Source organism: Ammospiza caudacuta, chromosome 6, assembly GCF_027887145.1.
Source record: "Ammospiza caudacuta isolate bAmmCau1 chromosome 6, bAmmCau1.pri, whole genome shotgun sequence".
In the NCBI taxonomy this organism is placed as follows: Eukaryota; Metazoa; Chordata; class Aves; order Passeriformes; family Passerellidae; genus Ammospiza; species Ammospiza caudacuta.
The window spans coordinates 49,242,768-49,266,352 of NC_080598.1; the positions used below are offsets into that span (position 1 = coordinate 49,242,768).

General features: G+C 44.2%; 1 long non-coding RNA gene across 1 annotated transcript; it reads left to right on the plus strand.

Annotated features, from left to right (window-relative positions):
• The first annotated feature begins 7,099 nt into the window (after positions 1–7,099).
• LOC131559544 (uncharacterized) lies at positions 7,100–15,864 on the plus strand. The gene is made up of 2 exons (XR_009274896.1): positions 7,100–7,197; positions 15,575–15,864. It is a non-coding gene; the product is annotated as an uncharacterized LOC131559544 (long non-coding RNA).
• Positions 15,865–23,585: the final 7,721 nt, after the last annotated feature.

Genomic DNA, 23,585 nt, shown 5'->3' on the forward strand with positions numbered 1-23,585 from the left:
CCTCAGATCTCTGCTTCAGACCTCTCTTTTAGTATCATACCTCTTCCACTTCAGACTGGGTGAACTATTATTGTGTTAAGAATATTAGAAGTGTTTTTAAAACTGTAGTGAATTAAAACCTACCTTTTCTTATGTGTCTCTTCTTCCTTTCCAATGACATTGTTTGGGCAATATATCATAAAAAATACCTCACTAGTGTGATGTATGGCACTAATCTATCATGTGAGCACTATTTTTTGGTGATATATTAGAACAGTGCATCATTAAAACATCATTGATGTAGATACATATTACTCAGCTACCAACTGGCTAGCAGCAATACATATATATAAATATATGGGAATTACATTAATTTAATGTATTAAATCAAAAGTGCATGGATTTGAGTCTAAAATAGTAATATCCAAATACTGTTAAGAATGGTCTTAGGTCATATATTAATAGCTGTAATGAGAGATGCCACAAGACATTTCAATTAAAAAAAAACAAATGCTGTTTTAATGAAGTGGTGGAAGCTGCCCTTCTGCCACCCACATTGTTTTCCTGTTTCAGAAAGGGCCAGAGAGGAAAGTAAAAGTAGGAATGAAAAGATATAGGGCAATAGTCCAAAGGCATCACTGCCTCCCACAGCTTTGATGGAAAATAGGAAAAACAAGAAAAGCAGTTTAAAACATTTAAATGGAGAAAAGCAATAAATTTCTTTTAGGATTTGCTGACAGCTTTGGGTCTTTGTCATATGCCTGACTTTGAAGGTTAAACAGGGTCCCTGATCTTTATTAAACTGAAGGGAGGTGGATCATGTGTGTGGGCACCAATAAGAAGAATAAAGGGAAACATGATGTATGTGATTCATTAGTGTCTAGCAAATTATGTGATTTTTGTCCCGAAGTATTTGTTGAATTCCCAGTCTTTCTCTAGAATGATTTCTCTTGCCCAAATGAAAATATGGGGTCACATCTGTTGAGGGAAAACTGTATTGACAGAGCCCTTTCCAGACTATTTCCACTTATGCCAGAACATGATGAACCTGCTGTTCCTCAGTGTTGTTTGTTCTTCCTGGCCCCTCATCTTTTGGGAGTATTCAGGAAACAGGGGTTAGGAGAAGGCCGTTGCATTATTCTGTAGGAGTCCTTTTTGCCTCCAAGTGCAAGACAAAGCAGAAGCTGCGTCACAAACCTCTGCCTGCTCTGGTTCCATTGGGGGATGTTTTTGGTTTTGCAGGAATTCTCATTGACCTGGAAGCTATTTTTTTTTAATAATCTGCTTTTCATTTTACAGGGTAAGGTTATTCTACATGGTTAATAATTTCATTTTATAACCCACCCCCTTTGAACCATAGAAAAATTAACTAATTTTTCAGAAGCTTATTACAACAAAGCATAACAACTCCTTCATCCAAACTCAAGAAGCATACAGTTGTGCAAGCTGGAATTGCAGTTAGTAAGCTTCCTCAGTGTCTTCCTAGAATTTTAACTCTATTTAGCTTCCAGATCTTCCAACAGTCCTTCACATTTGCTAACCAATTTTAGCCAGTCTGATTTCTTGTACTACCACATTACTAAATAACCAAATTTTCACTGCCCACCGTCACAGCACAATAGATTAATCTCAGTAATATAAAAAGTCATAGAATAATTTGGCTTGGAAAAGACCTCTAAGACCATCAAGTCCAACCATTAACTCAGTTCTCCCAAGTCCACCATTAAACCATGTCCCTAAGCGCCACATCTAGTGTCATTTAAATAAATCCAGGGATGGAAGATCACTTCTCTGGGCAGCCTGTTCCAATGCTTGATAGGTCTTCTGGTGAGGAAATTATGTGGACAGGGTTGGGAAAGGATAATCCAAATTCCAGAGTAATCTCTAGGGTGCAGATGTACCATGATATGCAGAATGAGAAATCTGCACATGAATATTGGACTGAAACCTTGAGACATTGTGGTTCAGTGATGAAACCACAAATTATTCAGCTCAGTTAACAGAAGGAGTGAGGAGCAGCAGGTTCAGCACAATGAGGAAACCACTTGGTAGCATTTTGTAATGGTGGGGGAGGAGGAGAGTGTGTTTCCAATGCCTGGGCATCATTTTCCACACAAAGACCTTTCCCAGTGTACTGCCTCGAGTACATCTTGCACTCCACCAAGGCACTCCACATTGCCAGGCACTGGGTCATCATATGCCCTATAACTTGCAATAATTAATTTCCCTTTCCTTGGAAAGACTATGTGACATCAGTGAATATCATTGACACAGTGAGGTGGCAGCAAATATCCTGGTTCTGCTGTTAATAATGCAATACAGGACCCAGAAAACAAAGTGCCTTGTAGTTTAAAGGTCTGGGAACATGATGTGCATGTAAAAAATTGGTAGTACAAACTCATTTGTTCTTTTGCAGTTTGGGCCATATTTTTTTCTGTGGCTTTCAGCAAATCCCTCAGGTTTTCTGAGCCGAGTCTGTAAAATCTGCCTTGCAGTCTTTTGTCATGTCCCACCTAAGGGACCATTAAAGATGGATTCATTTCTGTTTGAAAATTGCTGTGAAGATGAAAACTGCAGTATAAATTCTGCCTATTGTTCCAGTGGCCTCCTGATTTCAAAGGCTGCCAGGGTTAAAGTGGCACTTGACTGATTTAAGTGGAAATCAAGACACAGTGTGGCTGATGCAGGAGTCAGACAGAACATGTTCAACCAGCAGCAGCCTGAGAGGAAGCAATACAGAGAGATGATACATAAAGCTCTTCAATGCCATAAAGTTGCACATAAAATAAATCTCATTACTGCCTTTTGCACTCTCTGGCCACTGTTACTACAACTCTATTGGGCTCTGGCAGTAGTGAGAAACATATTAATGAAACAGAAGAGTATCTGGGAAGGATAAAGTGTCAGGTTGTATGATGAGATACACAGACATCCTTTGGAGTTTACCAAGAGTGAGACAGTAATATGCACAGAATATGCTCAGAAGAAAACCCTGGGCCTTTGCAAGCAGATTAGTGAAACATCAGAGGGGCAAAGAGGTGGGAAGACAAGCTCACACTGTGACACACAGTGACTCTGTCAGAGTGCATGAAAGGAGCTGGCAAATGCTTCATCAGTGCCTTTCATAAAACCTGTCAAGGTAAGAAAAGAGGTGAATACCAAAGCAATGGATACCAGTGTGCTTGCCTTGATAAGAGCCAGAGCACAAACCCATGACTCTATCCCACAAGGGCACAGCTGCTTGTTGCTGCAAACAGGAAAAGGTCCAGAGACTTTCATTCAGATTTTCTGTCTAAGAAACGAAACAGCAAAATTAACAGGGTTAATTAATAACCTTAAAAATCCACATTAATTAAAATGTACTGGCTCATTGAAGTCCAAGGATATTGGCACTCAGAGTGTGGATAATGATGCTTGAGACAGAGCCCTAATCACCTGATTGAACTCACTGTTGATCTGTGCAGCCTCCATGGCCCAGGAATGGGAGTGCCTCCCGCTGGTGTGTTTGTCCCTGTGCCTGTAGGAGATCTGAGAGCCATGGGGAACCCTGGGCAGCCTTAAAGCAGGAGCTGCCCCTGGGAGCTGACCAAAGCCCAGAGATATCTGTAGAAAGCATGCCATATGTAAAGCAAAAGGTGTTCTAACTTGTGTTACAGTGTTGTTACCATCACTGCTCTCCTTTCTGGCTGTGTCTGTGACCCATGGTGGCAGGACCCACAGAGCCATTCACACCTGCATGACAGCCTGGCCCCACAGCTTAGAGCAGGACAGCCTGCTCCCTCTATCAACCCAGAGACCTGGAATAAGATGGAAACAACACACAAACATGGGGGAAATGCCATCCAAGCAGTGAGAAACTGCAATGATTCAGTAGGGTATCTGACTCAGGGGTGTCCTGCTGAGTGCCGGCTGCCGTGCGGTGACACAAGGTGTGGGAGCAGCTTTCCCAGCACACAGGGAAAACCAAGACTTTCTGGTGTGCATGGGAGCAAAGCAGCCCAGGACAGTCCTGTCAGCTACCAATATGCCACTATTCTTCCTGCAGTAGCCCTTTTCCTCCACACATTTCAAGGACTAACAATAATATATTAAAACATTGCCTTTCTACCCTGCCTTTCAGTCACAGCATTTTATAGGCATATCCAAACAAAGCTTCCCAATCCCTCTGGAAGGTGAGTGCTATCCATGTTTTATGGCTGACAAAGTCCTGGGGAGATGAAAGGCTGGCCACTCCCAGCCTTGTCCGAATGGGCAAGGAAAGATGCAGGGGCCATAAAACCTCCCCTTTCCTCTTGCATGGTCTTTCCTAGCCCAGCTATCCCACCAGGAAAGAGAGCCTGGGAGTTCTGGTGTGTCAGTCTGTCCCTGTGACACACGGGAACTTTCCCTTTCCCAGAGGGATGGGATTGTGTGTTTCACCACACCCATGCCAGGAGCAAAGGCACCTGTCACCAGGACAGAGAAAACAGCACATGCCACCTGACAGATCATTTGTGTGCACCAGCAGGGAATTTTTTGCACCCAGGAGTTTCAGGGCTGACTTTGCCCCTGCCAGCAAGATGGCATGGCTTAGGATTGGTTGAAATGTGCAGTCTGTAAGTGAGCAGGCCAAGTTTTCATCATCTAAAAAAGGGAGATGATCAGGGTCAAGACATTGGAGTGACTGCTCATAACCAAGCTGTCTTATTAGATTGCTAGCTCCAATTTTGGACCCAGATGTTGTAGCATATAAAAACTGACATAAATTTATGGTAGAAAAATTGCCTTTGGGCTCTCTAGAGTCCATCATGAGCAGTGCACACAGTAATTTAATGTTTCCTCTGGGCATCCAGCATAAACACTGCTTTTATGTAACATACCTACACACATGCACATATGTGCAGGAGGATTTGGGAATAGTTCCCCTGAATTCTGAGTGGAAAAATTAGTCTACCTGAATGCCGTGTTGAATTTCATTGTGCTCATGTCACCACACATCTGGCACAGCTGTGGCTCTCTCAGGCAGACTGACAGACTTTGCCTTCCACAACAGCTACATGGCAAAGGCCTTCTGTTTGTAATGCTGCCTTCTGCAGCCCTCTCCTCCCCTAAGAGTCTTTAGATCATATAATCCATACCATTATTCCAGTTGTTCCTTTTTCATCCAGCAGATAAATTGTTATGAAGACCAACTTTGCCTTCTCCTAACCACAGCCTCCTCCATATAGTGAAGATAAAGATTTAGACAAGACACTCATCTCAAAAAACATCTAGGAAAGCATTCATACTATTTTAAAAACTCCCTGCCCAACACCATCATAGTAATTGCCTCAAAAAATCCCAAACTATAAAGAAAGTAAACAAATAGAACATCACTGAGAATCAGAAGAAAGCAATAGTATTGCTTGCTATTCTGCAATCACTTCAAAATTCAAAATAAACCAACTAAAACTGCTTTCCTAATTCTCTTTTTATCTTTTTCCCTAGGCCTTTTCCATAAGGTACCTAGTGGAAATTAAAGCAATAGTTTTATATAAATAAATCCATAGCATTGAAAGGAGTCTGATCTCTTTTCCCTCGATGCTCAAAGACTGCACCAGTCTATATGGTGTTTGAAAACCATGTGGGAAGGAGATCATTCTCTCTTAAATTCAATAGGCTTTTAGAATCACATTTATTCACTTCTATAGAGTTTTTCCATATGGGATTTCAGAGCCTTTTATACAAGAAGGTGCCCCCTTTTCTCCTCTTCTCTCCTTCCTTTGTGCTTGTTCTTTCATCAGCACAAAGCTGAAGTGAACAATAGTACACACTCAGCTTTACATCCAGCAACATCCAGGACTCTGAAGAACAAAGAAACAAATACCCGGCTGAGGGACTAAAGATAGCCAATTCAGTGTGGTGGTAACTTTAGCTACAAAGGAAAGTTCTGGTGCTGGTGGAAGAAGGTTCCTTTTAGGAGCCAAAGAGGATGAGCACTGAAAGATGGTTCTGTTGTGGGCTGGCTATAAAATCCCAACTGAGTCACTCTGCCTCTCCAAGCTGCATTTTCTACAGCTGCAAAATGGGGTTTTAGCCCAGAAACACAGGTAGTGCTTTTCTAAGGCATTATAAAGGACTGCAAGGAATAGAAACAAATAACTATTTTCTCATGTGGGAGGGCAGGACCAAAGACAGAAGGGAGAAGAACAAATATATTGAGTGGAGTGTGGGGATAGCAGTTGGGACAATATATTAATTTGGTTTCCATCTCATTCTCATAAACAACCTACAGCTGAGTGAATCTGCTTGTTGATCACTCTCTGCCTGCTGAGTGTGTCCCTGCATTAGGTCCTTGGTCCTGCTGCAGGCTGCCCCTTGCTGCCCTGCCTGCAGCCAGCACCTCCACCCTGTCAGAGCTTGCTCCCACCTCCAGGGGCTGAGCCCAGCTGCTCCCTGCTCTGGTCCATGGGGGCAGAGGGGGTGACTGTGACTCTGCACCCTTCGGTCACTGCATCATCCTGTTTGCCCTTGCTCTGGAAACTGGACTGGGGAATCACATATCCTTCCCCAGCTGACTTGTTACAGGAGGAGAAAGAAAACTGTTTTTCTCTCCCTGACTCAGATTTCCCTCAGAGAGATCACTGTGAAGCAGATGCCACTTGTGGGACCTGGAAAGCAGGGAGAGGGAGTGGGGCAAGTCAAAGCCCTGTGTGGTGCTGTGCAAGGAAAGACAAGAGCTTGCATTTGTCCCCATCTCACTGAATCTCTGGTAAACCATGTCCTTGCCTGCTGCTCTAATCACTGATTACATGCCGTTTGCCTGTTGCATTAAAGCTGCTTTCCTAATTAATATCATTTTAAAGGGCGGGCTTGGCACGAAGGAGACAAGCTGTTTGGAACTCCAGCAAACACATTTTGTATGTGATCATCCTGAGCAACTCCTGCAGCCTTTCTATGGCGAGCAGGCAGAAACCCCCCCGAGCTAATGAACTGTGTTTTAACCACCTGATGCTGGTCAAGGTTTGATCTCTCAGGTTTGAGGCTGGGTGGAGGAGGGGAGGCAGAGCGCTCTGCCACGCTCCCCAGCACCACCAAAAGCGTTAATCAGCCTGCTCTGCAGTCTGCTGCAGAGTTTGCTTTATTAAAGCTCCCTGCTGCCTGCACACGTTGGCTGGCACAGGCTCGGAGAGAGAAGCAAGCCCTTCCCCAGTGCAGAGCTCAGTGCTGCATTGCAGTCTGCTGCCAGGGAGCCACGGGGTAGGTAACGCAGGTGGGGACGGGTCCTCCCTCGGCTCGCCTGCATCTGCAATCTCCTGCATTCCTCTGACAGGGCAGCAAGGAGAGCTGGCAGCAAAACGTGCCTTGTAGGGTGCTCTATCCAATTCCTGAGTATCTGGATAGCGTTGCTTGTGCTAGTCTCAAACGTACTCTATACTGCCTGATGTGGTTTCTGTTCACACAGGTTTTTACTTTAAAAACCTAAAAATTAATTTCCTTTGAGGTACTTAAAGGGGTAAGCATAATTTTATTTATTATTGTTATAAATTTACCTTGCCTCTGCCTAGAGGTCCTCTCTAAGGCTGAGGATGCCATTGTGCTGTTGAAGTACTCAAATTAAATTCTGCTGCCTTTCAAGGACCTGGCAGCCTGACTATTACAGGTTTTTTGGTTTTCCTATAGGTTGTCTCATAAAGAAGATTGAGCAGGATTAAGTCACTTTTGGAGGAAATTGTAGGTGATTCAGTTAATTTCCTTTGACCCCTCCTACCCCTCCTTCTTCTCCCCTCCCCAGTTAGGCTTTTTTCCTTTTCTTTATTTCTTCTGTGACAGCACAGAAATATTTTATTATTTCTTGAGGTTTAATAGCAAAGAGCTGCTCTGTTTTGTAATATCTGTAACCACACTGGATTTGTTGTTTTTAACAGACAATTTTTTCTGGAAGAAAGCTCGTATTTGTTTAAGAATTGTTAGGCATTGCATTTCTAATCTGTAAATATGCATGTGGAAATCTGATTATAAAAATTTTGTTCTTTGTGAACAGCTGATTCAGGATTTCTTAGTTCCCCTTGTATTTTTCAGGTATGTATCTCAGCTGCTATTTTTTTTTTCCTTTTGTGAAACAAGGATGGCTCAGATTCCTTCTCCTTACATGTTTCCTGGTGATACAGTACTGCAGTCTCTGCCTTACTCAGCTTATGTCTAATTGCAGAGCATTTAGCAAAAGAATTCAAATGCAAGTTTTAGATGTGCAGTTAACCATCTATTACACTTGGCTTTGTTAGAAGATGTCATCTGAACAGCAAAGATAGTCTAATAAAGATAAATTAATCTTCAGACCTATGTGAAGGTGGGCTTGCATCAGTCTGAATCAAGAACTTGTGGCTTCATAGAGTTTAGGGGAAAGGAAATTTTCTTTCCACTGCAAAGCCAGGATATATCTGTGTAAGTGTGACATCTGTTGCAGCACTGCTTACTGACAGTCTTCTGGGACAAGCTGGCCAGAAGGACTGGATATTGTGGGAATTAAAGCTCAGTGCTCGTATGGCAGCTTAACTGCTGAGTGCACACGCTCTGAAGGAAAAACATGATTTACCTAAAATGATCTATGGGGCTGCATTTCTGGAGCTATTGAAAAAAATTTCTTGACTGGTGGGAGTCCTGGCTTCCAGGTGCTTCCAAAAGCAAAGTCTCATTGTCAAGATGAAGGCTATGACAAAAGAAGCCAGATATTATTTCATTATTATTTTAACCTTCCACATCAGAGTTTTTACATGACTAAAACGTGGGTGACACTTGACTACCCTTAAGGAATGGTAGGGGTTAACATAACGTAATATTCCTGCAAGGAAGACATTGGTAAGTGACATTAGTTGTTATGCTGTTAGTGGCCATTTTGGAGCAATTTTTCCTCATTGTTCAGATCCTACTTTAATTCACTTCTTCCAGTGACCCTTGCATGTTAATCCACCACACAGAAGCATTGCAGTTTTAATTAAAAAGGAAATCTCTATCTCACTAAGCTTAGTCTGCCATCTGATCATGCAGTATGGTTTACAGACAGTATTATCTGTCTAATTTGCATCATAAAACCATGACTTAAGGAAGGCAGAAGACATTGTTAACCCCCAGCAAATAATGCTGCTTTAACCCAAACCAGGCATGTTTTAAGCAAAACTCGACTGTAAGAACGGAGATGTGTGTCTCTCATGGTGCTGCACACAAGGAAGGTTACAGGGGCACCCAGAGCTCAGTGGGATACCTCTTTAAAATGAAACCTGTAGACTGAGTTTGGAGCAGCTCCTGAAATTATATGCTCCAGTTTGACAACAAAATAGGAATTTGAGGTAGAATTTACTGGATTAAATTTTTTTGCTTCTGGTATAATGAAGGCTAGTGGTGCCTACTGACCTTTAAAACCTGTGATCTTAAATACTGGCAGTTGTTGTGTCCCCTGTCGCTTGGAACCTCATTAATTAAATTGAGTGGTAAGCTGCAAGGCTGTGAACTGTCCTGAGGGCCTACACGTGACAAAAATTCACACTGGGCTGGGTAGGATCCCCAAATCCCATTCCAGCAGGTGACCAGCAGAAGTCCACGACTGGACAAAAATCTCCTCTTACCAGTCCTTACATTTGGATGTAGGTAAAGCAGCTGTCCCAGGGCAGTACAGGCTCAAAGGAGAGCAGTAACACCAGCCTTGCTGCTCAGCTCCCAACTGCACCAGCACATCAAATATAACCTGGGAGTCCCTGAGTGACAACAGAGCCATACAGAACTATTTTTTGCATTATTATCAGATTTTTAAAATGTTGTGGGAGGAAAACAGTGGGGGAAGGGAGAGAGAAACTGGATCTTGTATTTCTTATTAGCAGAGGAAGGAGGGAGGTACAGGATCTGAGTTACTCTGTGAGCTCTTTACCTCAGAGGAAGGTGAACCCCACCTGGCAGAAATTAAATGTTAATGTATCAAATTATGTCCAAAAGCACATAAAGCTCAAGGGACACCTTATGATACCCTTTGAAAACAAGATCTAATTTAATTCATTTGCATGTCCTGATACCCAATACTGCAAATTGGCTTTGGTGGGTTAATGCACTGCTACCATTAGGCTCCCTTGAGCTTATTGGAAAACTGTAGTCAACAAACTGCAGGCACTGAATTGAAGTGTCTGGTCAGGGAAAACCAGATCAAACTACATCGTCTTAATTGTGACCCGTTTTGGGATGCAGAAGGGTGGCAGCAACTCTTGGTGGAAAGAAACAGTAAATTGATTTTGCTGAGAACCTCATCAATCACTGGTCACAGTGACCCATGGATCATTAATCTCATTAAAAACTTCAGCCTCGTGGCAAAAGTAATAGCAGACACACTAAAAGCGTGCAAATTAGATATGCTCTCACAAATGCCAATGGGTCTGGCTGGTGTCCCGCAGGAGAACTCCGTTTCTAAATTGGGCAAACTTTTCACTGACTCCAGCTGAACTTCCGCCAGTTACTCTGTGTCAGGTGGCATCTTTAGGAGCTGTGATAACTGTATGGAAGGGATGTGGTCTGTTAGTGAGTCAAGTTTATGTACTCAGTTCAGGGAAGGGAGAGCTGAACAGTGGGCATGGGACATGCTCTCTTAATGCTGTGACCTTCTTGACAGCCAGTCTCTGCTGCCTGAGCTCTTTAGGTGAGGTGGCTCAAAAAGAGTCTGGGAAGCTGCCCTGGTTCTGGCCCAAATCAGTGGGAGGATATGGCCAAGGCACTGTGTTATGTGATACCATCTTATGTCATGGGCTGGGGAAAAGGACTCCCTGAGAAGGGGTGTAGTTTCCAGTTGGGAACAAGCATGGCAGATGGAGAAATTGGGGTGGGGTGCCACTGGCTGTGGTCATGTCAGCTTGGGCTCAGTGAGCATCTTGCATGTAAATCACCCTCCTTTTTAGCACACTTTTGTTATTAATGTTGTTGCTGCTACTGTTAATTTTCTTATCTCATTGCTGTTTCCAGTAAATTGTTCTTATTTCAACCCGTGATTTTTCACATAATTCTCAACTTCATCCCTGGAGCAGGAAGTGGGAGGGAAAATGGGGGAGCAAGTGCTTGGCATCTGGTTTGGGTGAGTCTCAAGAGAGGCTGTGACAGCAACACAATGACAGTACACAGGCAACGCTGATTTTCTGTATGTCTGTGAATCCAAGGAGTTTGCACTTTCTTGAGGGATGATATATGTCAAAGAGTACAGTCAGCTGGTCGTGTGGGTCCTTTCAAATACAGCAGAGCCCATTGTATCACCAAGATCCAGGTTTTGCTGTCATCTGTAGAGTTGTAAGCGCATACATGCAGTTGCCAAAACTGCTAATGTGCACAGTACAGCTGCAAAATTTGTACTTGTTCCTCTCAGACCTTGTGAACACAATCCATGACTGAGTGCATCTCTAGTCAGGTGGCACCTGGCCCTGGTCTCCCAGCATCTAGGTGCAGCCATATCAGCCCTGCTGAAGCAAGCGAAATAGCTACCTCTGTTTAGGAATTTAAGTGCATTTGAGAGGGTTGTTCTCAGGGATTTGCACACCCCAGACACTACCTACAAAGGCCAAGACACATTCACTTCCTCCTCCCAAGAATGTTCTCCAGTGGCCCCAGACTTACGCACACAAATCTCACTCAGCTGTCCTTACCAGCCTCCCAGTTGGCCCAAAGACCTGGGGAGCTCTATATCAATCCTCTTATTATTTGACTGCTTGGAATTTTTATTGAAACTTGTCAATAAAAAAATCTAAAAGCTTTTTGGGTGCAAAAAACTCAGAGCTGCCATATTCAGCACTTCCAAGATATCTGCACATCACATAACGGAGGCTGCTTCATGCTGTGGGTCTGGCCTGCAGCAGTAAGTACTTTGACTTCAAATTCATCCAAACAAAGGCTGTGCATGTAGAGAGCTGTGAAGCCTGTGATTATGCTGGAGCAGCTTGGCTGATGTGCCTCCATCTATCATGAAATACACCAGGTCAGGGCCCATGTGCCATAACAGTAAGCTCCCGGTTGCACTGTCACCTAGGACTTGAGCATCTTGCTGGGTCTGAGAGGTCAGGGACCCTAACAAGCCTTGCAACAGATGAGACTCTCTGAGGCCATTTATTCACCCCTTCCATCCTCACTGCCATGCTCAGGACAAGTGGAGGGGCCCCAGGCATGAAGCCATGTTTCAGGCATTGCCTGTGGCTCTGGTAGATGTCTTGGCTGAGTTACTGAAGAGATGAGAACAATAGGATGTGTTTAGGTACAGATGTGCTTAGGAAAGACACACTGTGTGATTCAGCCATTCTCCAGCAGAAGTGGCAGCTCAGGGCTCAGGACAAGAGACTCACCTCACCCTGTGCCCTGGGTGCTGCTAACATGTCCCCACACACACAAGCAGCCTTTTCCAGCAGCCTCCTGCCCTTGTTTGCCAACAGTGACATCCAGACCCTGCAAGCACTTCCATATAACAACTTGCTATGTCACAGCTTGGCTGACTGTAAGAGTCAGGAATATAATTGGGGCAACAAACACCATCTGGCCAAGGCTGGCTCTAACAGGCATCTGTGTGTAGCCATCCATACCCTAGTTTGAGCTGGCTCTGTCAGCGACCCCAGTGCATGAGGTTTTCTGTGGTAGGACTGGCATGGTGTACAGAGGAGGAAATGGCAGCAGACATGGTCAGAGCAGAAGCAAGTTGTGTGCTTTTGTAGCAGCCTCTGCACTCCTTTATTTGGCTCGGTCACCTCATGAGGAGGATGCTGATGGTTATCTGCCATGCCTGGGGCAAGTGCATTCTGACCCTGGTGTTGGGAGAGTGGGGAGATGCTCACCTCCAGGTGCAGACTGCAGTGGAGGCTGATAAGATGCCAGGTTTGTTCCCAGAGCACTGCAGAGTGGCCACGGTTTGTGTGCTCCTGAGGGACACAGGCCATGCTGTGCAGGCTGCCAGGGAGCCAGGGCTTGCTCCAGGTGTGAGCTGCAAAGACAGTGTGAACAGGGCTTTGTCTCCTCCAGAGCAGGGTCACAGGACGTCCTGGTGTGTTTGAACACAAGGCACAAACCCAGGCTCAGCCATGAGTGCAGGGGAGCATAGCACATCATTGCTTTTAGACTGCTGAGCTAAATGTGCAATGCCTAATGTTAATATTAACCTATATACTGAATGGTTTGGAATGTACCTGTTTGTACTGAGCTCTCCCAACTGAAACATTTCAACTGCAGTGTTCTCAGCACAGAATTCATTATTCTGAGATTTGCTTTCCCAGTTAGCTGGAAAGAGCCTTATTGTTTTCACCCTTTCAATGATATTTTAGCTCCTCTAATAGGAGGAGCTTTACCTGAGGTAGATTGATGAGCAGAAATTTCTTTTAAAATGCTAAGAATATGGACAGATTACACATTCTCTATGAATGGAACTTTTCATGTAATTGGTGTGAATTGAGGGAGAGCCTTTTTAAATTTCATTAGTAATGCAGCCAGTTCTCTCTTCTGACTGGTACAATGCATGTCTGTCATACTAGAGTATAACTCTGAGCTGTGTCCTTTATTAAATGTGAATATGCAAACATGAACTTAGACCAAATCAGGGTCCTGAGTTCTGCTTACACCTCAGCATGAACCCAGGGTCTCTCTCATGTAATTTTGACTGTTTCAGATGCCTGTCTCAAGGCTTTCCTGATTAAAGAGCAGATAATATGATCCCAAACTATTGCCAGCAACCTGGACAGGAACTGCACAGCTCACAGGTACAGCATGGCTGAGACTGTGGTCAGACTGGTGCTTTCACCTCAAGATTGTTGGTTTCATTTATAGCTTGCAGAATATCTGCCCTGCTTCCACAGATAATACACCATGGAGCTAAAGAGCTTAGGGAAAATATACTTTGTGGGAGTAGATGGAGAACATTTAGGTTGTTTTGTTCAGAGAAAATTTGACTGAGGAAGGAGAACTGTGTTCAAACACATAAAAGGCACTGCAGAGAGGAGGGGACAACCTGTTTGTTACATATACTGTGAGTGAGACAAGAAGCAAGGTTCTTGAATTGCAGTAAGGTAGAAAAAAGCAAAAACTTCTTGTCAGTAAAGAGGTAAGGGGTGGAAACCACTTATGAGGAGGGCATGGAGCTTCCACCATTTCCCCAAATGCCTGTTGGGCATGCCATTGGCAAAGGCAGGGCATAGACCAGCACAAGGCTGAGACAGGCAGGGTCAGAAAGGGGAAGAGACTCAGCTCCCCATAGCAGATCTCAGGTCACCATGAGCAGCAGCAGGGAGTCTCACTGCCTCTAGCTCCTCCATTAATGGGGTTGCATAAATATCTGCCACAGGTACAACTCGTTCAAATTTATTTTCAAAGCACAATCATTAAATGGCAGAGCTGAGAGCAGAGGGCAGGTAAGCTAGTTTTTAGTTATCTGTGCTGCCCACCAGACCACAAATACTCCCATTCTCCTGACACATGAAATTAAGCTAGGCTGAAAATGACTTTTCACCTCAGTATGGTCTAACATAGGGGTGTTAGCAGCAGCAGCCCCAAGTTCTAGGGGATCAAAGGAGACCTTAATTAGGAGGTGTGGCTTTTTCTAGGGAGGTCATTCGGTGGGCTACAAAAGTATTCAAAGTGCCCTCTCATGGAGGCCATCCTGAGCAATAAGTGATCCTTGTGCCCCGGGTTTGTAAGCGGGTCATATTTTTACAATGTCAAGCATGCTGCTGTCTTTTCTGCAATAAAGCTCACCTAATCAAAACAAGTCAGAGCTTATCTAATCCCCTAGCCCGAGATATTTCTGTGGTGGCTACAGAGCCAGGTTTCCTAGCAACCTAAAAGGCATTAGACAGGGCTTTGTCGACATTTATCTGTTACACACAAAACCCCCTGTTTGAATAATATCATGGGTGTAACATCAACTGACAAAAGCCAGGAAATTCAGAGCTGGGGCTGATTTTCTATCCTTGCCTCTCATCAGGCTGAAAAACAAAAGGCAGAGTCATGTGAGTGATGAGCAGAGCAAACCAACCTTTATGTTTTCTGGCTTTCTCCCAAACGAGATGCCATTCAAATGAGGTGCTTGGTATTAATTTCCTCTGTTTAAGACAGGTTTAATGCTCACATTGCTGCATGTTGGCAGCATTGGCAGTTTCTCCATGGGCTACCATTTTTCCTTGGATGGGCCAACTGGAGTGAGGAAGAAGATATGCCAGCCCATCTGAAACCTTTGGTTTCTCCATGGTGAAACTAATTTTCAGATCCATGGATTCACAGGTGAAGGCTGCAAGCCTGCTCTGTGCAGGGCAACCATGGCACCCTCAGGAGATCACTGTGAGCCCAGGGTGGAGCCAGTGAGGACACACAGGTTAAAAACACTCCATACACAGGTTAAAAACACTCCATCTTCCTGCTAGTGCCCAGCTCTAGATACAGGAAGAGGATTTTCAAAGGTTTCAAGGGATTCTTGAGATGGATCTTGGAATGGATATTTTTTTCAAGCATTTTGAAAACAAAAGGTCAGGGGAAAAAAGGATTTCATGTAGGTGGGTATTTTTTCCCAGACCAAAAATATACTGAGGACTAATGAATGGTCTGAAAAGTGATACTTCAGTAATGCCTTTTATTTCTTCACTTGTAGCAATAGCAGTGTTTAAAATCTTACAACTGGAAGTTTGTGGAGGAGAAGATGGACGAAGGGATAGAAGAACAGCCGTTGCTGCTGATTGTCACTTCAAATCCTTTGGGAAAGAGACTTCTGGAAGTGAATGGGAACTGATCACCTTTCTACAGAGTTCTTGAGTCATCTCACAGTATTTAACAGAAAATAATTATTTCACTTCAAATTGATATAATGTGGCTTAAAAGTGCTTGAAAATAAAAAAATGAGTTCATTTACACAATATAAGTTATCAGCTGGGATAAATTAACTCTGGGATAAATTAATTCTGTGTAATTCTGTATGTGTGCCATCTCTAAATAGGTAGATTTTCATATGTGTATTTGCACTGCTTTAGTAGTTCCATCTCTGGAGCTTTCACAAAATCATAACAGCCATTTTTACATTTGCTTGAGGCCTGAATGAAGGGTTTATCTCCACACAAATTTTCCAGCCCAGCTGTGAAACCTCAGAAATAGATGGTAAAGAAAGTTTTGATGAAACTTAACTATAGTTGGGTACTTGGCTGCTGTAAGGGAAAATCCACCAGCTGGGCTTCCAACCCTCCATTCTTCACTGTAATCTTCATTAACATAAGAGTTGGTGTTTTGCTCCCCACACATGGATTCCATACTGTTTGAGCTCCAGGAGGCTGCTGGGATAAAGGCATGTGTACAGGCCTCTCTGCTGACCACAGCCAGCATTTCTTTAGCCAGCACAGCATGAATATAAACGTTACACACACCACAATGGAGAGGAATTACTATGCACACTATTACTTTCAAGCCTTTGAAAGAAACAGAAGCAGAAGGAGGTTCTTGCACTTTCTGCCGACATCATCTTTGCTGTCCATCCATTTGTTCCCCATTTAGCCTCCCCACTGGCAAAGCCTCTATTATGTGCTCAAAGAGCAGACAATGGGAGCCCACTACGCCTGGCAATGCAGGCATTGTTCCATGGGCTCCCTATAGAAATCCCTGCCTTTGCATGACCCCTTTTCCAAAGTTTGGGTTTTTTCTTTCCCGAAGGGGGAGGGTAAGAGGGAAAGGGACAGAGTCTCACAGCTCTGTGCAGATCAGTGGTACGTTCGTGCCCATATATTGAGATGGATAAAATAGCCATAAATTTTTCCCAAAGTGCCTTTTTGTAATGCATGCATGAACTCACTTAACAAGCTTAAAATATTTAGTGAACACTGAAATGAATGGAAAGTGTGGGAGGGGGGGACAAAACTAGCAGAGATAATTGAATGCACTTAGCAGTCATAGCAGCTTTACATAGCTGTATCATATTCTCTATGGATAACACAGCTGGGAAAATATGGTTAGAGTTTTAAAATATCTAGAGACTTCTGTCTTAAGATAGTTATCAATAATTGCAAACTTAAACGTTAAATATTTTTGGCTTTGTTAAAATATATACCTTTTATTTAATGCATGATAAAATATCATAAAATAGAGAACATTCTCCCCTTTTCTTCAGGACTCAGGTAAGCAGAATGATCTCTGAGTGGGGCTGTCTAGGAATTAAAGTCTGTCTTGGGGAAACCACAGGCTGCCAAAAACAGGTAAATTAAAACACAGCAGACACAAGTCCCTCAGACTTGACAGCGTTTGAAATGCCAAATGAGAACAAGGAGATGGGTTGCTATAACACAGGCTCATATCACCTGTGAAACTGGTGAAATCCTTCAGCACTGGAGAAAATCTTGCCAAATTAAATCATAAGTTTCTGCTTCATTCCAACTGAGCCAAAATTTGGTCCCTTGTCCTAGTTCTGACTAGGACCTCAAACCCACAGACTGCAGCAACAGATCCATCTCAGCTCACACCTAATTATCTGCTTAATTAGAGCAGCACTGGGAAAGCCTGTTCTTTGTTTTCCCTTTCTCTCTGGTGCCTGCTGCCCCTTGTAGCAGCACAAAGCTCTTTGAGTGGCTGAGCCTTCCTGGTCATGCATGGCAGGTTCAAGGTGAAGGTCTCTTCTGCTGGGCTTTTCCTCTCTCTTCTGAGATAATTGACCTTGGTGTCACCATGCAGCTCCTCCCCAGGCCACAGCACTGGCACTGCAGCCACTGCCTCAGCTAGAGCTGGAGACTAACACATGGCTGTTTTATTTGGAAGAGCAATAGGAAGGTCACTGAGGAAGGTAATGCAGCCCTGTTGATTGAACATGTGGACAAGGGCACCACAAAAGCATAATCTGCTTTATTGGGATGCGATAAACCAGGTTTATGTGGGCAGTTGGCAGCAGTGCTTCTGAGTGTTACTCCATCAGATAATCCAGGCAGCAGAGCACTGATGTGTCCTTCTGGTCCCCTAATATGGCTTGAATCTAAAGATTAGGTAATTTTCATATTTGTAGGGTTTTCTAAAACAGTATTATTTATTTCCTACTTGTTTCCTGTTTTTTTTAATGATGAAATTCTTATTTCTGTAACCAAGCAAAGGTAGTCTAAGAGGAATATTTCTGATACTCCAAGGGAAAACCCCTCCTTTTCCACTTAGAGTGAAATGTCCAGAAACCCCAGAAGATTCACTGGGGTTTGCAGACAGACTCAGCAGCTTTGCTGCATGTGAACCTGTGGCTGGGGTGTTCCTGATGTGAGACTGATCACACACATGGGGCCCAGCTGGTGTGTGCCTGGCCAGTACATTTGCTGTATATATCTCTCCAGCCCAGGTGTCACAGCATACACCAGGGAGTTTAGGCCTTGTAAAACAGCCCTGCACAACATTTGCACACCCTTCTCTGCACCAGGGAGGTTGTGGGGGGAAGGAAGGAGGTGGCTGTGTTGTCAAGGTGTGGTGGATGTGATCCAGAGGAAGCTTTGGCAGAAGATGGCCCTATCTTCTACTCAGGGTCCTGAATCAGAGCTGTGAGAGGGTTTGTGTGATTCAGCTGCTAGGCAGAGGGACACCTTTCTGACCAGGGAATGTCAAGTCTGTACACATATTTGTTATCAGGTATTTGGCAGCAGGTCAGACATAGAGACACCTTAAACCAAGCATAAGACCAGAACTATGAGGTTAACATCCAGGGACAACTACTTAAGCTGTAGTTAGGACTACAGCTTAAGTTCCACAAGATGTGAACATATTTATGAATAAAATTAGGCTAGAAATTAAAAAGATTTTAGCCATGAAAGAAGTGAGATTCCAAAATAGCTTTCCAATGAGAGTAGAAGGGTTCAGAAGCAGTCAAAAAAGTCTGAGATTGAGATTTACATGATACAGTTGCTGAAATATTGAGGGATGTGAGCCAAAGACTCAAAAGTATATTCCCACCCTGTCTTCCCTGCTTGCTTTCATTTTGATCCTCTCTGTTACTCTAATTTCTCCTTCTCTTCTTTCCTGTTCCTTTTCTACTTGATGACAGGCCAGAAAATCCTCTCTGTGCATTTTTCCTGTCACTGTTACATCCATTTGGTAGAACAAAGCAAAGGCAAATCCCGTTCTGGTCCATCTCAGTGGGCTCATTGGAGTTTGCAGGCAGAGCCAGTGTGGGGCTGACCCTCGGGGCACAGGAGCAGGGGCTGTGGAGGCCATCAGGCCCTGGTGACACAGCAGAGTCCTTGCTGTCCTGGTGCATGGCTGCTTCCCTTGCTCTGTGCCACTGACACGCTCATGCCTTGGCAGGCATTCAGTTTCAAAGCTCTGGATTCCTGCTTGGGAAAGCTGATGACACAGTATCTACCCAAGAAGACTGTTGAGGGGTGAGATTCATTTAGGGGATGCTGCTGTGTTTCTGTGCAGCAGAAAGGTGCAAAATGCAGGTACAGCTGTAGTGAACATCGCTGTTAACAGAATATTCTGTATAATTGGAAAGAGAGAGGCTGACCAGATAGCACTTTTGGGGGGAAGTAGGAGGTGCCCTCAGGACCCAGTGCCAGGAGCTGCAGGGCAGCTGCACCTTGACCTGCAATTGGCACTAGCTGTGGGTGCCCATCATGTTTGAAATCCAGTCCTCCCATGCTCAGCAGGGCTGGTCTGAGGCAAAAGAACAGTGCCAGGATCCCTGCACTGTACCACTGGCACTGCCACAGAATGCCAACCAATCCTGCACCTACCTCTAGACTCTGAAATGGAGCTTGCAGAGAGTAATTTGTTTTACCATACAATAAACCCAAAGAGGGGCTTTTTGGCAGGGGCTTCCTGGCACTGGCTGCTTCAGCTGCACTTGTGCCCACTTGCAGGGACTGGATTTTGCAGCTTGCTGAAGAGTTGTTTGTCTTTCACTACACGTTTTTCTGAAAAAAGTGAGCATGACTTGCAAGAAGTTTGGCTAGTTAACACAAAAGTGATTTAGATGCTAGTCAGGCCTTGTCACTTTTTTCTTCTACCACTCTGTTGCAGCAGATGTTTGGGTCATGGGCAGCCACCTGAGAAGTTGCCACAGCTCTGTTAGTTGGCATCAACACCTTCTTTTCACAGATAGAAAACTGTTGTTTTTCACTGCTTGGGCTGCAATTTGACAAGCACCTCAGCTGTGTATCAGCTAGCTGCCATTGGTCATGCTCTTCCCTGCATCCTGGCCATGGGACCCTGCCTCCTTCCTCAAACAGCTCCAACACTCACCAGCTCCAGTGTCCTGGCATTGCAGCATGCCTGACTGGCAGAAAGATATTCACCTTCAATTTTAGCAGCCCAAGGGGGATCTCCACATTCACAGGAGCTGGCCAGAGTACAGCCAAGCCTGAGGATTCTGCAGATTCTGAGCCTGTGGGCTCAGGCTGATGAAGAACACCATCCATGGGTTGCTCACAATTTGTGGGGAATTAAAGGCATCCAGTGGCTTAATTCACCTTGTGTGTGATCCTGCTGTAGCTTTTCTTAATTGCCACAGCAATGAATTCAACTTCTTTCTGTAGAACTTGGTCATTAGAGATGATGCCCCACTACAAACATATCCTTCCTAGTACAGTATTAGCAGCTGAATGAAGGGGACTATTGGAACTATTGCAGTTTTCTTCTCTTGATCAGTGTTCTGTGGGTTTTCCCTTGTTGGAAGAATAAGTTAATACTAATTAAGATGAAAACAGAATACAAAGTGGAAACTTCCAAAGTGTCTGTCACTTGCATTTGTGCAAATTAAAACATCTCACATCCAGCAAACCCAGGGCCTTTCTTTTTTTCCTGGAGATTTTGTATTCCACAACCAGCCTGTGGAGCGAGATGTGTGCTGTCATCCTGCTCACTCTGATGCAGCCCATGCTCTGGTAATCCCACAGCACCCAACAACAGGCTGGTGTCCTACACTGGCAGCTGTTTCACCATCAGGTGCCTGGGGGAAGGGCTGCCAGCTACAAGCACCTCCAGCAAAGGCAGGAGGATGTGACCAGGTGTCCTTTTATAACTATAAACCCTCTGAGTGGCTAGGCAAGATTCAGAGCCTTTAAATTTTTGGGTTTTTTTTTTTCCTTTTCCTTTGGAAGTTTCTGATGAGATTTAATCTTTAAAAAAAAAAACAAAGCATTTTATTTACAGCTAATGATGTCAGAATCTTGTTTGTCTAATTGTAATAGAAATAAAAACCACCCAAACCATTTTTACAACCTCAGTCTCCCTGCATTCTGTGGCCATAGACCTTCCTGCTGACTCCTTGGGGATGCTCTTGCAACATGGCCCATTGTTGTTTGGGTAGTTTTTGCAGTTTTTTTCCTCACACAGACACACATCTAACTTGGTGTTGGCCATAGAATCCCTGGCTCAGCCCATCACTGGGCCCAGAGGTTGGCCCATTGCATTGGATGGCTGCTACTTGTATCTCATACCACAGAATGACAGAATGGATTGGGTTGAAAGGGACCGTAAAGGTCCCTTTAGTCCCAACACCCCTGCCATGGCCAGGGACACCTTCCACTAGACCAGGCTGCTCAAAGCCCCATCCAACCTGGCCTTGAACACCTCCAGGGATGTGGCATCCACAGCTTCTCTAGGAATCCTTTTCAAGTGTTTCACCACCCTCACTGTAGATAATTTCCTCCTAACATCTAATCTAAAACTCTCCTTTTTTATTTTAAAACCACTTCCCCTTGTCCTATCATGACATGCATTTGTAAAAGGTCTCTCTCTGCCTTTCTTGTAGGCCTCCTTTAGGTACAGTTTATTAGATGTTTCACTCTACAAAGGGTCTTAACTGGGCCTGAAGGACATTTTCATCGTGCTTTAATCAGAGCAATTTTGAGTAAGACAGATTAAAGCCTTCCAGTATTATTAGTTCTCTTGCAGCAATGGGTAAAGAATCAGATCCTAGAGAAACACTTATCAGCAGTAATGTACTTCTCATAAAAATCTGAGCCTATAAATAATGAAGTTCTTCCCTTTCTGGAACACCCTTGATTATCATAAATCCAGAGGGATAGTTACAACCTACATGATGTATCCATGCACATAACAAAATTTTGCATGGTGCCAAAATATTCCCTGTAGTTGGAGGGATCATGTAATAAAATAAAGAAGAAATTTTCCAGCAAGGTGGAAATCATCTGCTTAAAATGAATCATGATTGAAGGAACTGCCTCAGGAGCAGAAGGAACTCAAAGAGTCAGCAGAGCCCATGTTCTGGGTGCTAATGATACTGCCTACTGATCTGGCAGAAATGCGGGCATTTATGTCTCTCATATGCGGAAAGGCATGTCAGCTGAAGGGAAAAAACAGCTGGTATTCCATCAGGTTAGACCTGATGGACACATAGAAGCTAACATAGTATCTGTGTGCTAGATACCCCTACGTAATGCCCAGACCACAGGACAATCTGTAACAACCTGACTTTTTGGTAAAGGACTTTCTTTAATGAGACAGATTAAGTATTATGAGAAAGAAGAGTGTGGGGAGGAATTCAGCAGATGTTTGTGGTAGCCCAGTGAACTACAGACATATTTTTCTGCAGCCCTCATTGCTGCTCCATCCTGTCATCACATTGCTGGATGCTCTGCCCCTCCATGCTTCCCTCACTTCACTGACCATTGCTCGCATGGCAGCAGTGTGTGGTGCCTCTTCAGCCTCCAGCCTCTGCACTTCTTGCATGAGGTTATTTGGTTTGGATAATGTGGGCTCAGAATGAGCCATGGATCTGTGGAAGGTTTCCTGTGCTCTCCTGCCTATTCCTTATTGGACTGTAGTTTCACATGTACAGTTTCATTAGAAAGGCCCATAGCAGAGATTGCCTTCCCACTCTTTCCTGTTTATATGATACTGCTTATGTGTGAAGGGCAGAATGGTCTTTTTCCTCTCTGCATTCCCAGCACAAGACATTTATAAATGCATAGCGGCCACTTTAGTCTAATTTTGTAGTGTCTCTGTAGGAGGGAATATGGAGCTAAAGAAGTCCACTGGGGCCTAAGAACACTGGGATCAATTTTTCACCTAATATACAGCTAAACTGGGTAATTCAGTTCACTTCCTTTTTTATCCTAGGTGTCTTTTGAAACTGGGGACAATGACATTTACCTAGGTAGGACCACAGCAGGCAGGGCTGACTGCGGCAGCACTGGGCATTGCCACCACAGCTCCAAGCTCACGACCTCTGGCAGCAAGACAGGAGATTTCAGCCCAGGCTTCCACACTGGTGCTTTCTGAGATGCCACAGCCGTGCCTGCTGGCTGTGCTGGCTGCTCCAGGTGTGTGCAGGTCAGGCTTGCTCATGTACTGAGCTCGTTTTTGGGGTGCTGTGAGCAGCCTGGGGAACAGCACAGCCCAGAGCCTCTCAGTGCTCTTGTAAGAGAAGCAAGAACCACTTGCTAAAACTTCCTGGGCTGTCTTTTATCCCTTTCTCAAAAGAGAGAGGAATGTTTTGAAGAGGTAGAGCTGCTGCAATCACTTGATGTCTGGATAGCCTGGTATTTTGTCTGGTAAGGACAGGCACCAGGCATCCAGAAGGACAAGACAAGCAGAAGCACAGAAGGGCAACAGCAGTAATCTCCCACCAAGAAAATCTCCCTTGGAATCCCCCATGCTGAAATACTGCAATGAACATGATTTATATCTGAATT